The 13,253-nt window shown below is 34.4% G+C and overlaps 1 pseudogene across 1 annotated transcript; it reads right to left on the bottom strand.

The window, feature by feature from the left end:
- Positions 1–848: 848 nt before the first annotated feature.
- LOC143583395 (putative glutamate carboxypeptidase LAMP1) lies at positions 849–7,699 on the bottom strand (annotated as a pseudogene). Its single transcript, XR_013144161.1, has 12 exons — positions 6,699–7,699; positions 5,861–5,928; positions 5,680–5,761; positions 5,517–5,609; positions 5,288–5,440; positions 4,564–4,632; positions 4,366–4,453; positions 3,489–3,572; positions 2,626–2,714; positions 2,424–2,540; positions 2,197–2,340; positions 849–1,444 (listed from the first exon to the last, which is right to left on the bottom strand). The product of XR_013144161.1 is annotated as a putative glutamate carboxypeptidase LAMP1 (transcript).
- Between the last annotated feature and the right edge of the window lie 5,554 nt (positions 7,700–13,253).

Consider the following 13,253-nt stretch of genomic DNA (forward strand, 5'->3'; position numbering starts at 1 on the left):
GGTTAATTTGCTTATTAATCATTTAACCAACTTGAAGCTAGTTTTAATTAATAAAGAATAAACTACAACAAATATGTCACCTGTACTAACACAAGTTTATAAAATATGGGGAAAGTTAACGTACAAATTAAGTTAACGTGATAATTGTGAAAATCAAGTAATGTAATACAAGCAGTGTAATTATGTAATTACACTACACTATAATTACTCTATGTTGTATATATAATTAGTTAATTACACTACTTGATTATCACAATTAGTATGTTAATTTAATTTGTATTTGATTCAAACCCCTATAAAATATAATCTATTATTTTCAAAATTTACAAAAAAGTAGAAAAATATGCTATTATTTGTAATAAGAGCTTTGAAACCACAAGTCCATAACAAAAGTTTTGATATACAGCATATTGGTTTGTAAAAAATAATAAATTTTTTTTTATGAAGGATGGTTTTAAAGTTGGTTTGGCTTAGTTAATGTGATTATTTATATACATACAACCATAACTGAAACATAAAAACTAATTATCATAAAACAACGGAACCACCCGTTTCTTAATTGATCCGTTTAGTTGAGTTTTATAGTTTTTTCAGTTATGCTTCGGTTTTCTGCTCACGCATAAATGTGTGTGAGAGTCTCGGGTTGATTCTATCGATCTATAATAATTTAAGTGGTAATATGTTATGGGAAGAATAGTCGAAGGGCGCAGATGTCATTAATAAAAGTAGATGGCTGTAAACATCTAGCACCTAATTGGTCTACTGGTAGGCCCACATGACTTTAGGAGATTGTGTGTTCAAGTATCGTCCTGAGCGTTTTGTTTCGGGTTGAGTTAAGGGGGTTTTTCCAGTTGTGGGTTTATATGTGGATGCGTAGGCTGGGTCACCACATCCTGTTATTCAGCGGAATGGTGATCTATTTATCAGGGTGACCCTGGGTGTCCGGACCTTTGCTGTTTGAAAAGATAAAAAAGGTAGTAACAATTAAAACCTTTGATCAAATTATTAGTTATCTTGTTATTCATCCATCAGTTGCTTAAAAAAACAAAAATTTTTACAACTAAATCAACAAACTAACTATTCATAATTACTATTACAACCTTCTACTTTTACTAATAACACTTTACACCCTTCTATTATTCTTTCCATAACATAATGCGTCCCAAGACATCCAAATATCCATTTATTTATTCATAGGATAAAAGCTAACTTGTAAACTCATATGCTCTACTTATTCATAGTTGTTATATTTCAAAAAAAACTATGTTAGTTCACCATGAAGAACTAATGCTGCTTGTGTGATTACTCTCGCGACCCTCCAAACTTCGTGTTGCACCAAATGCCACGAATCTTTAGTGTCGAGTTTATTTGCATTTTCGACTGCATCATCTATTCCTGGGAAGCATTTTGATCCATAGTCGTCGTGCTTTGATGGAGCGTAAATCTGGTGTGAACAAGATCATAGTTAGATAAAAATATGTTTTCTAGAGGTGGCAAAATAGGCAGGTTCGGTAATGGACCAAAAGATTAATTTGTGACGTGATACACTTTTTGTCGAAATATTTAATATCTTCATTATATTACAAAAACTATTATTATTTGAATAATTTTCTGAACATTTGAAAAACATGATTTATCAGGTTTTGAGATTAAAAAGAAAATAAAAAAAAAATCTAGAATGTTCGACACGTTTGACATGTTTCCTTTTGATCTACTTTCTTACGCTTGACCCGTTAATAAATAACCAGAATCGACTGAAAATCTTTGCGTAAAGGCCTTTCTGCATACAGGCGGGTTGGATAACGTATCAAAATAAGTAAATATTCGACCCGATACCCTTTTTGTTAAAAAATCAGTTTTTTCTTTATAAACAATTAATGTGTTGAATACACTCTAGGCAAAAATTTTTTTGACCCGTTTGACCCGAAAGGCCTATTATAGAGATGGTAAAATAGACGGTTTGAGTTACGGGTCAACACATAAAGTAATTGGCCCGCAGCAGTTTTGTGAAAAAAATGTTCATTTTTTATATAACAACTAATTATTAATGTGTCCCAATATGAATATATTTTGACCCGTTAGAGATAAAACGTAACCAGTATTGACCCGTTAAGTTTTGTAAATGCATTACCTTTCCCTTTTTTTTTTTTTTTTTTTGCAAAAAAAACTAAAATAAAGTTTTCATCAAAATCATACCAGATGTTTATACCACGGTCTTCCTGGGAGCCCGTCTCTATCAGTAAGTGCGCGTTCCGCCATCATTAATCTATCATTTATTTCTCTTATTCTCCATGGTTGGTTTTTCCACATAAAAGCCCAACCTTTTTTCTCTTTCATTTCCTGAAACATATATATATATATATTTTTTAAAAAATTTTTAACCAACATTTTAATTATATTATTAACAGAAACTCGAGCGATACCTTGATCTCATTGTTTATCCGTTCGGCTGCGTTATTCATTTTTTCTATAGATTTGAACAAGGGAATGAGGTTTATGTTCTTATCTGATAATTCAGTTTCCAAATCTTCTGCACTTTTCTGTATTAAATATTAATATTTAAAATTATTTAAATAAGTTAAAATAGTTATTAAATAAACTGACACAAAATGTTTATAAAAATACCTGAAGCTCATTTACATATGAAGAATAATTGAAAGGCAATATGTCTTCATCTGCAAGCTGTAGTGCTACCAAACCCCAAATGCTTGCAGCTGTTATAAATATTGGGAGGCATTAAAATAAATATAAAAGTATTTTTTAATTGAGTTTTTTTTTCGGTCGAGGATAAAATTAGAATAAAAGTAGTTAAAATTTAAACGGGCCAAAGGGTCGAAAGTTAAACAATAAAACCTCCCAAAATCTTATATTATTTAGATTATTCTCGTGAAAAACAAAACAAAAAGTGTTTTGGGTCAACCTTGATAAAACTCGTTTTGAGTTGTTACTTGACCGACCCGTTTTGCAATAGCTAATCTTAAACTTCTAAGCCAATATAAACCGATTCTTGGGAAGCTCGAATTTTATAATTTATAATTGAGTTAATTATACCATTTTTTATTTTATTTATTTATATTTTTGTTTTGTAAAATGATGTTTTTTTTATATATTATACAAAACTGAAAAGTAGTGATTACATTGAAACAGAAGGTAAACAGGCAACACCGCTAACCATTTTTGAATTGCAATACCCAATTTTTTTAAAAACTACATTGGCTGACCTTAGAGTCATAACATATGCATGTCCCGTTGAACTTGGCTATACATAATATTACTATGCATAACATTACTATAGTAACAAGCTTAGTATATGTAGTTTTAGTTTTGTAACACTTATGAGATCTAACACTGAACTACATATCCTAAACTTGTTACTTTTTAAAGTTAGACCGCAAACCTGTTATTTTTGGCAAACCACAAGGACCATTTGTGTAATTAACTCGGTATGATTAGTTAAAACATACAAGTTTGAATACATTACAACATACCCGCTACATGTCTTTGAAACATCGGGTCACCAAACTTGCTCATCCAAACAAAATCGTCATACATCGAGTGGTAGACCGGGTAGTCTGCAATAAAATGTTATGTAATATGAACACATAGAAGACGGTTCAGACAAAAAACAATTATTTTGTGAGAAGTGTGAAAAAACATTAAAATATAGCACATTACTAAAATAAGACGCTATACCATTTAATAGGACACTATATAATTTTTAGAAACTATTAATCTCAGCCACTAAATCATAGATCTAAGGGCCTAGATCCATTCTCTTGTGCTTCTCACAAAACTATTGTTTTTTACAATAACCCTACCCTGAACAATCATCATCATCGTACTCAGTATATCCCACCAATAGTAAAGCTATGGTAGGTTCCGAGGAGGGTAAGATGTAGGCAGCCTTACCTCTACCCCTTAGGAATAGAGAGACTGCTTCCGGTGAGACCCCCGGCTCGATAGTAGTTTTGGACATAAGGCACATAACACTCAACCATCGGGACACCGCCGATTGGTGCATGTAACCTTGTCTTTCGTCTATCAACGCCACCACATGATGCCTGATTAACCTTCCGCCACTTTTAACGTGATTTTCACGAGATTAGTAAAATAACGTCAAAATTAGTGCAATATCACTTTTGCCCACCCGAGTGTTCACACATATATACATTATATGCGCGCACCGTAAGCAACATATACATAAAATGTTACTTAAAAATGTGTGTTGCTTTTGTGTACATACGGAAGTATAAACAAGCCGAGCCATACCCGAGATCGGCTTGTGAGTACTTCTAACAAGCCGATCTCTAGTAGCACACAAGCAGCTCGGCTTGTTTACACCCCTGAGTACATAATGTAACTTACCCTTTCCAAAAGACATGTCGGTCGAAGGTACGCCAATATGTTGCACAAATGCTGAATAATCCGAGCCTGCACCCCCTAACCTTCCAATCTTTTTACATAAAATTATTATTATTATTATTATTATTATTATTATTATTATTATTATAATAATTATTATTTTTATTATTATTGTTTTTACTTTCTAAGTTTAACACTTACCTTTGGATTTTTGGTAGTTTTTATCCATGAATCATAAACTGTTTGCGAGGAGTTGTCGGGATCTTGAACCTTCATCATGATAAGTTGGAATGAATAATGAGACGGAATAATTTCTGACACGACACTAACCTAACTAGACGGGTCAGGTTAAGTTGACCCGAAATCCATTTTTGTATGATGTTTTAATAAACAACTAACATGTAAAATATGATAACAAAAACTATATAATTACATTAATAAGCAAACAGGTCAAAAGTCAAAACTGCCCATTAATAAGTAAACGGGTCAAAACTGCCCTTTAATAATTAAACGGGTCAAATTCACCCATTATTAAGTAAACAGGTCAAATTCACCCATTAACAAGTAAACGGGTCAAATTCGCCCATTAACAAGTAAACGGGTCAAAATGAACCATTAATAAGTAAACGGGCCAAAATCTCCCATTAATAAATAAATGGGTTAAATTTGCCCATTATTAAGTAAACAGATCAAATTCTCCCATTCAAAAGTAAACGGGTCAAATTCGCCCATTAACAAGTAAACGGGTCAAATTCGCCCATTAACAAGTAAACGGGTCAAAACTGCCCATTAACAAGTAAACGGGTCAAAATTGCCCCTTATAAGTAAACGAGTCAAAACGGCCTATTAATAGGTAAACAGGTCAAAACTGCCCAATAATAAGTAAACGGGTCAAACGGGTCAAAATTACCATATGTATATTTACCTGTTTTGTAACTTGTATGATCAACTGATCAAGCTGTGGAGTCGCAGAGGCTGAAAATCCTGCTCCCGCAACCGCAATGTCAACGTTTAAGTATACAACAACTTTCGCTGATAATATTTCTCGATTCTCTTCAACCCATTCCGTCGATCCAATCTTAACCAAAAAAAACCAAAATAAATATTATAAATATTATTTTTTTTTATAAAATTTGTGTTAGAAAGACGGAGACCAGTCCATATTCTTCAGCATCCCAGTTGCAAAAAATAATCGTTCTTCGCGGTTTCCAACCTTCTTTTCGCAGCTTCTCAAACCTTTCGGCAACCTGCATTTTAAGTAATAATATAAACTGGCTTTTAGTACATTTGAAAAAAAGTAAATAAATGTATTATTACCTCGAGCAGGGCGGCAGTGCCACTGTTGGGATCAACGGCTCCAAACGTCCATGCATCGCGGTGATTACCTAATATAACAAATCTAAATACAAAAATTTTCGCAACGTTACATCATTAATGTATTAACTAACATGTACAAGTTTTTTTTTTTTTTTTTTTTTTTCTTTTAACTGATAAGTACCTATCGGGTTCTTCTATTCCTTCGATTATTCCTATTACATTTTGAATTGTGCTTATGACTTGTTTCGCCTGCAAGACCATATAATACATTGTTACCAAATTTGTCAACTTTCTATGGGGTGTTCACAGTCCGGTTTAACCAGTATTCTGGCCTAAACCGCTAACTATGCTTTTTGAGAACGACAAGCTGAACCAACTGGCTGACGGTTTAACGATTTGAACCAACTTTTTATTTTTTTAGAACGATTATTAGTTTGTGATTTTTTTTTAAAAAATTATAAAGATAGTTCATGATTGAAAATTTGAAATATATACATTTTTTCGGCTAGGTAAATGTATATACTATATATATTACGCACAGCTTGCAGTGTGTACATATAATGTATATATGTGTGGGCCCTCATGGGGCAAAAGTGAAATTGCACTGATTTTGACGTTATTTTACTAATTTCGTGAAAATAACGTTAAAAGTGACGGAATGTTAATTAGACATCATGTGGTGGCGTTGATATATACATTTACCTAGCCGAATGGTGGCGTACACCATTTTTTCACGCGCGCGCGCACACACACATATGTATATATATAAAGTGTTAAGCGGGGCGTTTTTAAGTTCCAAACCATAATAAACTGTTAAACCACCAAACAAAACTATGAACTACACAGTTTAGATGTCAAACCGACCGACTTTGTTAAAATTTGGACAGTAAAATTGGTTAAAATGGTATGCTTCTTAAAACTTACCATAAAATTTTTTGACCCAAAACTGAAAAGAAAAATAATATAACAAAACTCAAATGCCACTTTTATACCAAGTAATTATTTTATAACACATTTACCTTATAACTAAGTTCTATAACCCCTGGACCCGGTCCAATCCTATAAACCGGCGCATCTTTATCACCTTGCCACCCTTCATCCGCCACGACACCACCAATAGCCCTCAATATCTCCTCACCGTCGGCACCAGATATCGGCAACGACGGTATCAACGGGACATCACCGCCCCGTTCCACCTCCTCCTCCGACAACCTCTCACACCCCTCCATACTACTAGCCCACCCCGGTGTTGTCGGGTCACCCGACCCCTTAAACACCGTCCCCACCTGAACCCCGCTAGGCGGCATCCACTTATCGTCCGGAAACCACTTCGTCCCTCCCCCGCCCCCACCGTAGTCTTTACGGTCGGTGTATATTAACACACCGACCGCACCCGCGGCGTACGCGTTCTCGACTATATCCCCCGGTATATCTCCCCGTATCGCGCCAACACGATACATCCCGAGATATTAATCCCGTAATTTTTTACGGTCGTGTAGTCTTCTACACGACCGTAATTTACATACGCAATAGGCCCGGTGACTGTACTAGGCCTGGCGTATGCATGAAAAGTGGGTTCCACTTGGTTTGACACGTTAGCATAGGGGTCGTCTTTATAGACTACCTGTTGGAGAGAGAAAGTGGTGGGGGGTTTAGGGGGTGGGTGGGTTAGTTTTAATGAGCGTGTATCGGGATACGTGAGAGAGACTGCGTATTCCGATAAATGTGATTTGATGTGATTGGTAGTTAAAGTTGACAAGACATGTGATGCTGCCTCGGCGTTGGCTTCGGTTCCCGCGAGGTGGGGGCGGCACGTGAGGGTGTACAGGTGGTTAGATATTGACTGATTGTTGGATAATGATGGGGATATGTATAAGGAGTGGTAGTAGGATTTAGGTGGTTGTGAAGTTAAGAAAAAAGAAAGAACGGTGGTTATGGTTATGATGGCGGTTATGATCCCGCTTGCCATGACAGCTGGCGGTTGAAATGGTGGTGGTGACGGCGACGACGGTTATGTGGTAATGGGATTTCCTATAAGAACTTATTGTGTTTTTCCTTTGTTCTTTAAATGGATGTTATTTTGAGATTGATGTTATTTTCTAGGTTGTTTTTTTGTTTTTAGTTATTATAATGTGTCCTACATCTTTTGTATTTATTGAATGGAAAAGAGTGAAACACTAAAATTATGTAAATATTGCAGTGTGTGTTGGCATAATAAGACATTGTCCATCATTATCAAGATTGTCTTTTCATTTTTTAATTTGATATGAAATATGTCACTCCACTTTAAATATTATATAATTTTGTTCCTTTATGAAATGAGGGCCATTGATTTTAGGACTTTTATGTTACTTTATCTAGATAAAAGGGATGGATACAATAACGTAGGACTATAAAGAGATCGAATGAACCGGGCGAGGCTTTGTTCGTGTTTGTCTGTTAAGCTTTTGTTGGAAAAATAAACGATTCACACATACTTTACTGAACGAAAATTCGTGTTCATGTCTATCCATTACTATCCATTAAGGAATTAAGTTTGTTCGTGTCCGTTTATTAATATTGTAATGGACACTAAAGACCGCTAATGGGACCCTAATGGACAAACGAACACACAAACACTAATGGACAGACGAACAATTACAAACACTAATGAACAACAAACATATATAAACAACTCTAATGAACAAATGAACATAAAATATTACATATTGTTTTCAAAAAGTATAATCTTTACCGGATGTTCACGAGCACTATTGAACGAACGTGGTCTCTATCTGTTTTCTTACGTTAAGCTTACCGAACGGAATTTTTTTTTTCATGCCCGGTTCGTTTATTAACAGACGAACATAACGAACTTCTCACCACACGCGGACGCCCGGTTCGTTTACAGCCCTACATGCGCGGAAGTTGATAGCATAGCAAGCAAGGGTTGTAATTTTTGATGTGACTCGAAACACTGACACACCCCAACCTATGGCGGAAATGCCGGGCCGTGAGGTGATTGCTCACAGCTCTCAAGGTACTGTCATGCAATATTAAAAGTCACAATATCTATTATATTTAATTAAATAATCAAGTACATCAAATCCAAAATCCATAATTCAAATGAGTAAGACAAAATAAATATTCAGAACAACCGAATTGTTCGAGGTTGCCATTAAAAATAGGTTGAACGAAACAAACGCCCGAGAAGAAGGAACGAAAAGAGATTTATGCGCCGTATAAGACTTATACGGCGTATAAGATATACACTTAGAAAATATACAAGGTGCAAAAGAGACTTTTGTGCCTTGTAAGAAGAAACTTATACGGCGTATAAGTTGATCAAGAAGAATTTGACAAGATTTTGAGCGAGAATGAATGAGAAATGATATGAAACTGTGAGAAAATTTTCAAAAACAAGAATATGACATGTTGTGAACAATTTATGAAGTTTGAACGAATAAAACTTCTGGAAAGATGAAAATAGGTAGAAAAGAGATGAAATGTTAAAAGAGATTGAATGAAACGAACGAAATTGATCAAAGAAAATGATCGGATGAAGATGATAAAACCAGCGAAACGAGAGAAACCGGTTGAAACGAAGAGCATGATTAATAATCTTGCTCTGATACCATGTAATCATAGAAAACGAAAACACAGAAATAAAGCAGGGAAGAAAACTTTATTATCTCAGAATGAAAATTACACATACAAAAAACAAGAAACCTATATATATATATATATATATATATATATATATATATATATATATATATAGACTAAACATACACAACATATATGTTCTCCGACGTTTAAGTTACACGCCGTATAACATATACGACATATATGTCTATATGTATATACATATACGCTCACAAAGTGACAACTTAAGGTATTGTAGAAATCGCCATCCATATGCATTCAAGCATTCAAGTCACCCGGTAAATCCTAAAACTTCAATAAAGTTTCGAATGCCCAAAAGGATTAAATAATAATTCTTAAAGTTTGTGAGCTTCATGGACTTGCACGATATGTTTTACGAACGATTTTCTTTCCCAATTATGAAATATCATTTTGGTCATTGTCATGCAATAATGAAATTACCATGGTACTCATCACTCGTCCTTTATATATAATATAGATATAGATAATATATAAATTTTAAAAGGTAAGCTTCAGTTATCTCACATGAAATACTGTTCAATGTGATAAACCATTTACCTTTTGACACATATCCAATGCACTTCAGTTTTTGTGGTAGGGGTTATCGCCGGTCTTCATCTTTCTTGCTCCATCTCTCTCTCGTAAAAAAACCAAACTGATTATTTTTATTTAAAATTAAAGTTTCGTTTATAATTATTTTTATTTTGTTACACATAGTTGATTTGATTTGATTTCAAGGGATTTTTAGATTCATTTTCCTATGTACTTGCAGGTGATAAATGACAGGTTTGGTATTGTTAGGCTCTTATCACTAGCGTGCACTTTCAATTTCATAGTTGTTTTTTTTTTTTGGTTTCAAAGCCACTCGAATTAAATATAATTTTAAAAAATAGGATCATGATTTGTTCTGATTTTTATTTGACAACTCATATCCACGATTCTTGAACAACATGCACTTGGTGTAATACTGTAAGATTATGAGCTGAAATATTATGTTATTTTGCAAACAGGTCTGCTCTTACATTCTTAATTGTTCATTTCGAACAACTGATATAGCTCTATGTGAGCGTGGTAGGTAATTAATCTCTTTTAAAATACAAACAACTGTTTGTTTATTACCTCTTTTGCTACATAGATACTTCCATTGCTTTTGTAAATTATGATAGTTTCTTTTCTATGAGTGTTTTTGAAATGAAATTCAGTGGGTGACTGCACCTCGTGATGGTCTAACATACTGTAATATGAGGCTGGAATTTATATAATTAATATCCTAAATTTGCTATTTACTTTGCAGATGCCAACCTGTCCCGTTAAAATTCTTATTTTACCTGTTTGACATGTTAGAACAATGTACAAGTTTCTTTATGCAGATTATAACAAGATTAGAAGTTGTTCCTCTACTCAATGGATGTAATGAAAGCAGTTTTTATGCTTTTATACAAACCATGTGAATATACTTTATGGATATATTTTGGGACTATTGATGTTTAATCTTTATTAGTAACTTTTTCAGTATTGTGATGATGCTAACAAGTTATAACTTGGGATGCTAACTTAAGACCATAATGATGTTCTAAGTTCCGCCGCAATGCGTGGGTTTGCTTACTAGTTGTATATATAGGTAAATTTAGGGTTGTGATTATGTATCTTGCATATCACAATTCATATGCTCTCCCACATAATCTTCATGATAATGTCTATTTTGTTGCTTGATATAGAGCAACAACAAAATAAACAGACGAGCATCTAGTCTTAAACATAGGAATTAGGAAAATAAACAATGACCATCCACACTCAGCCTTATTGATATATTTCAACACATTAACGGATTCAAAAATAGCCAACATAGTTTAAATATGATAAGTCACCCAAAATTGAACACAATTTCTTGTGGTATGATTAAACAGGGCAACACAATCAGAATTGGTTAATTTTGAGAGAATGAAAGCAGTTCCTTGTCATTCTGAAATCTTTCCATGTATTGTGCTTCTAAAGTCACCCATGCCTCAATACCATCTCCGTTGGGAGTATCCATCAAAAAGGAACCGACTTCATTTCCAGGTCTTACCGTCATACTTGCAACCGCGGGGTTTCCCATCCAAAATCGACTTTGTTATAACCCAACCCAAATGAGCTCGAAACCATAAAGCATCTGATGGCAACATTTTCTAATTCTTTATTCCTAATACTTAACACGATCGAACGATGCCATTCAATAACCAGTTGCACATTTTGGAGTCGATCAAGTTCAATCTTCTGTTTCTTTATGTTGGAAACCAGCACACTTAGTGAAGTTTCACTTTCATCTCGGGTTTTGATGAACAAGCCTGCAAAGAAATTTCCTAAGGCGGTTTTGGGACAAATTTGCTACGTATATTGGCCAGAAAAAATAAAGCATGTGTGACTTAAAGAAGACGACGAGCTTGAGGAAGATCTAAGAAAAAACAAAGAGAACAACCGACATATCTATTTTATTTTACGAATCATAACTTTATTTTATATGTTTATTGTTCTTGAGTATGAATAACTAAACCCCCTATCTACCTAGGCTTTGATGAATATTTGTTGAATCAATGGTGATTTCTTAGTTTTTAGATTTTATGGTTGGGCTAATGTTAGAGTAAAGAATGTGTTTACAATTGATCTGATGTGTATGTGTATTTAGTTTTGATTTATTGTTAATCATTGTTTCGCATGTGCCTTGTTGAATGTCTTTCAGTTATAAATGCGTGTTTAGGTCACTAACTGTGTGTTTGTGATTATTTTGTGGTTTTTCTAGACGTAGTAAACCAAAGGAGCATTGGTTGGTAATTTGTTATAGCTTTATATTCTACCTATCTAGATTAGGGTTAGGAATTCTACCTATCTAGAATATAGCTTTATATTCTACCTATCTAGCATTGGTTGGTGACATATAGTCGGGTTGTCTTTAGGGTTAAGAAGTTAGGCTACAACTCTCTAACGTGAGGTTTCCCTAGTTTCATTGTAATCTCGTGTCTTATTGATTGTTCTTAGGTTACCCCTTGCACATTAGGTTGTATTGAGATAGTGAGACTGACAGGTAATCCGACCAACAAGTAGAATTCTAAACTGTAAGGCCCATTTCTAGTGTTAGACTTTTGTATTTGTTATTTGTAGTTTGTTAGTTTGTTCTTGTTAATCTTTTGTATGTTTGGGCTCGAGGCCATTTGTATTTAGAGCCCATTGGGCCGGTTTATATGAAAGATGTGTATGGGAATACACACACTATATATTGTGTGTGCATCACATACACAAAGTAACCTTTTGCCATATTGTCTTGCAATTCCTCATAAACTCTCTCTCTTTCTCTCCACCTTAGGCCGATATAATACCACAACAAGATCCGAGATCTCGGTCCTAGATAGTTGTTTCCGTCAACTAGTTGAGAGGTTTATCCAAGATAACTACTAATAATTAAAGTGTTGTTGGATCCGTTCACGGGACCTACAATTGGTATCAGAGCTTTCGGGCTCTACTAGTTGTAGATCTTGGGTCACAACCTTGGATTTTGGTCTTGTTTGTGTAGAAAGACGGATTTTCAAGAGTTCTTGTGGGTTCGGGTTCACAAAGATTCAAGAAAAGCCTTCAAAAGTTCATAAAAAGTGTGTTTAAGCTTCATAATCTTCAAAGTTTGTGTTAAAAGTGGTGTTGAATCTTCTTGTGTTAGTGTTTGAAAAGTGTATAAACATAGGGATTTGTGTAATCCATAAAGGGTCAAGGTTGAAAGAAGTGACTTTCATAAAAAGGATCTTCTTGGAAAAGGGTAACAGGAAAGTACCTTCCGTACTTTCCCAAAGTACAACTCATTCGAATCAACCATTCGAATCGAGTGTTGATTCGAATCGAATAACTATTCCATTCGAATAACCACTCTATTCGAATCAAGAGTGTAATTTAGTTCAGTTAAA

The sequence above is a fragment of the Bidens hawaiensis genome, unplaced genomic scaffold (genome assembly GCF_021521415.1).
Source record: "Bidens hawaiensis isolate Kalapana, Puna unplaced genomic scaffold, B.hawaiensis_p1.1 tig00032385_1, whole genome shotgun sequence".
Taxonomy (NCBI): domain Eukaryota; kingdom Viridiplantae; phylum Streptophyta; class Magnoliopsida; order Asterales; family Asteraceae; genus Bidens; species Bidens hawaiensis.